Source organism: Sceloporus undulatus, chromosome 3, assembly GCF_019175285.1.
Source record: "Sceloporus undulatus isolate JIND9_A2432 ecotype Alabama chromosome 3, SceUnd_v1.1, whole genome shotgun sequence".
Classification (NCBI taxonomy): domain Eukaryota; kingdom Metazoa; phylum Chordata; class Lepidosauria; order Squamata; family Phrynosomatidae; genus Sceloporus; species Sceloporus undulatus.
Window position 1 is genome coordinate 264,100,973 of NC_056524.1, and position 4,223 is coordinate 264,105,195.

Consider the following 4,223-nt stretch of genomic DNA (forward strand, 5'->3'; position numbering starts at 1 on the left):
CCATATAGTATTATGATTCCACTTTATCTGCCATAATTATGTCTTGTGCAATCTAGAGGCTTGAAGTCTGGGGAGATACTAGAGCTCCCGCTGGAGATCGATATGCCTTCCTAAATTGCAGTTCCCAGGATCCCCAGGGGCAGAACTATGGCAGTTAAAGTAGTATCATAGCACTATATTGTGCAGCGGTGGAAGGGCCCCAAAGTACCATTTGTCTTTTCTTGAAGGCAGCAATGAGTGAATCTGTGCAAAAAAACTAAAAAACTTGTCGTAGATCCAGACTTACCTGGGAATGCTAGTTAAATATGTCACAACATTCAGAAATCCTCATCGCGGGATCTCACTGAAGCCTGGATACTCTGGGAAGGTAATGATTGGTGCCCCATCTTTCCCCTTCCTCCTGCAAGAGAAACCAGCTCTCAGCAAGCAAAAGACTTTCAACAACCATAAACCATCATGTCACAGGCAATGGAAGGCATGTGAAGTGTTCAGGTAAGGAAAGGGTATAAGTACAGTTATTTCACAATTACTATTTTCCTGTAGTGGTGGAAGCTTCAATGTCAGTGAGACAGTGATCTGCTCGGGATGGTAGCTGATATCCAAGTAATAAATAGTAAATTTCCAAAATGTTTCAATTCTTATTGCTGTTGTGTGCCTCAGTCTTTCCACTACGGTGACCTTAAAGTGAATCTATCATGGGGTTCACCAGGAGCCCTGGTGGCGCAGTGGTTAAACGCCTGTACTGCAGTCACTCATCACTCACAAACCATAAAGTTGCGAGTTCAAGACCAGCGAAAGGGCTCAGGCTTGCATCCTCCTGATGTGGCTAAAACGAGTATCCAGACTGTTGGGACAATTAGCTACAATTTGTAAATCACTTAGGGAGTGCTTAAGTGCACTGATAAGCGGTAGGAAACATTCCGCTATTGCTATTTTCATGGCAAGATTTGTTCAGAGGAGGTTGCTATTGCCTTTCCAAGGATGAGAACATGTAACTTGCCCAAAGTCACCCAGTGGGTTTCATGGCAGAGCCGGGAACAAACCCTGGTCCCAGAGTCGAGGTCGAATTAATAACTGAAACCACTAACCACACGGGCTCTTTGTTCTCAAAATGGGTTAAATTCAATGGATGAGCCTCATCCTGGGAAAACCACCATCATGATCATGGTATCTTCCCTGCCATGTAATATCAATGAACCACTGATTAATATTTAAAAAAAATGAATGGGGTTCAATCCTGGTTCTGATTTAGAATGAGAAAAAAATCAGATATAGGAATGAGAACTGAAGTAGAAAAACATTAACTAAGATGAAAGAAAAGAGAAAAAGAAGATACATAAATGAAGTCAAAATAAAATGAAAAATTGGAAATAAGTGAAACAGACAAAGTTCCAGAATCCAAAAAAGAACAGGAAGGTGGCAGGTTTGTTATTGTCATGTAGATTTTGTTGTGTCGTAGATTGTTAGAAATATAATGTAAGGATTGTAACTGTTTATAGTATATAGCGTATGATGGTTTTGTTTGTTTGCTGTTGTTGTTTTGTCTTTGTCCTGAAACCAACAGGCCAAATACAGTGCCTTACAGGTGCTTTGGGAGCATAGTGTTCAATAGATGCACACCCCAAACCCGAAGGCTGCCTAAGGTGGCCAAAACCTAGGTACAAAAGGAGCAGAAAAACCACTCCTGCCAGCAGTCCATTCAGGACCACAGCAGCAGTCGGCCTCAGGACCATGGCATCTGGTCACCGCAGTCCCACAGTGATCAGGGCTAGAAACTTTGGCTGTTGCCTTTTGCTCCATCTGCATGAACTCTTTGTCAACATTTCAGGAAACATTTTTTTTTAAATGGGTTAAGTGCACTCCATAGCTTCCCTTACATTTGGCTAATACCTAGAGTGGGTTCACTGCGCGCACTGACATGGAAATCACTAGCTAACATGCATTTCCTGCATAGAAACACTTGCCACTTAACAGCAGCCCTCAGTGCTAGTATGATATGGCAGGGAAATGCTCTGAACAAGCCACCTCCTTCAGAGAGAAAGGGATGAGTGACACCTGTGGGCACATTGGGCAGCCTTTTGTTGTTGTTAGCTGCTGTTGAGTCAACTCTGACTCAAGGCGACCCTGTGGATGAGACACTCCAAGAATCATATCCTTAAAAAAAGGAATGGGAAAATAAGAACTTATCATAGTTCGTTCCTCTCCAGTCCTCCGTGTTTAAAAGCCAGTAATTTTTTCAGGGTGGTTAACCAGAACTAGTCTTTTGTGTTTAAGGGGCCAGCGACAAAAGAGAACTAGGTTTCTACAAAACTTTGTGGTTGTGCAGAAGAAAATCACAGTCTGTGATTGTACCCAGTTTGTGCTTATACAAATCGGAGTTCAGTCCCATGCTGCTGTGCAATTTCCAGGGCTATAAATCAGACTGATATTCCATACAGCTTTCGGGATGCAGAACAGAAGTCAGTTCCACCCAGATACATTCTTCGCGACTGCAAATTTTTGGCAACTTTTCTTTTCTTGATTTATCTGTTTTCATGGTCAGTTGACATAGCTGTTCATTTTACTTTCAGAAAAAAGTTTCATTTTCTGGCCTCTAACCTTTCATGAACAGTTTGTATTGATTATCTCAAAGTAGAAGTAGTTAGGGATGTGAGTAATAATTTGTAATGACATTGTGGGTGTGCCACTATCAATATAGCCTACCCCCCCCGGCAAATTGTCATAATGTCCAGCTATATCAATGCTTTACTAGCCGGATGAAAACTTTATTATGTGGGGGAGGGGATTTTTTATCCTGTTTCACTTAAAGGTTATTTTTCAATGTCTCTTAGCTGTCTGAAGCTTTATGTAATAATAATAATAATAATAATAATAATAATAAATAATAATAATATAGTTTTTATACCTCCCGCCTCTCCCACGGATCGAGGCAGGATACATCCTTAAAAGACACATAGGCGGGTTATAGACGGCAAAAAATACGTATGAATACGTAAGGGTTAGGAGGGGCGGTGCTCCGCACCCCCACTACACCAATAATGTATTCAATACGTACAATATGGCGGTGGCCATCACACAATGGCCCCGCCATATTGACGTAACGAACGCTCTGCGTCCGCATGTGGCGCACCAGAAGTGACACCACGCGTGCGCCCTTTTGCACTGCGGGCCTCTTCCGGGGGCCGAGAAGGAGCGCAATTTCCGCGCTCCTTCCTCTGAGCGTCGGGAGCCCCGCGGTGTGGCAGCTGCGGCTCCCAGACCCGCAAGCGCGGCGGCGGACAGCGCTGCTTCTCGGCGGTATGTAACCCGCCTTGTACAATCAATACAACATAAAATACTAACACTGGAATTTACCAAGAATTCCTATAGTTCTCTAAAATTTACAATTCGTCCATTAGCCAACAATCAGAGTCAAGGAAGAGCAGTTGTCATAACTTTTTACAGTGAATCATGACATTCAGTTGGATACATTGCTGTCGGGTAACGATTCGGCAGGAAGAACTGCCGGTTTTGAGTGGAAAACCTTCTTCAAAGGCCTCTAAGGTATTAATGGAGATGGATCTCTTCCAGTAGGTCATTCCATAATCTTGGGGCTACAGCAGGAATGCCTTATGTGAAGTTGTAATTAACCTGGTATTATAATATTCCAGTAAGAACTTCCCAGATGTTCTAAGAGTGCGGGGCAGATTATGTAGGAAAAGCACTCCCACAAGTAACTTGGGCCCAAGCCATGTAGGGCTTTAAAGGTAATAACCAACACCTTGTATTGCACCAGAAGCCAATTGGCAGCCAGTGAAGAGATTTCAGTATGGTGTTATATGGCAAACCTAGAGGTTCTGGTGACCAATCTGGCTGCTGCTTTTGAACCAATTGAAGCTTCTGAATGTGGTACAAGGGTAGCCCCAATAGAGCGCATTGCAGAAATCTAACCAAGAGATTACCAATGCAAGTACTACGCTTCAAGGTCCTTGGTCCAGTAGGGACGCAGTTGGCGTATCAACCAAAGCTGATACCAGCACTCCTGGCCGTCACATCTATGGGATGTCAATTGTAAGGACAGATTCAGGAGTACCCCAAACTGCGAACCCGTCCTTAAGGGAAGTGTGACCCTGCCAGGACTGGGTGACTAAATGCCATTCCTGGACTAGGTACCATCACGAGTACATTAGTTTGCTCTGGATTCAGTTGAGTTTGTTTTCCCTCATCCAGCCCTTTACCAATTA

General features: G+C 43.4%; 1 long non-coding RNA gene across 2 annotated transcripts in view; it reads right to left on the minus strand.

The window, feature by feature from the left end:
- Window positions 1–334: 334 nt before the first annotated feature.
- Window positions 335–4,223, minus strand: part of LOC121925228 — a 106,290-nt gene continuing 102,401 nt past the window's right edge. For both annotated transcript variants that reach the window (XR_006102825.1, XR_006102826.1), the window contains exon 3: window positions 335–400. This is a non-coding gene — a long non-coding RNA (uncharacterized LOC121925228). The remainder of the gene's footprint in view (window positions 401–4,223) is intronic.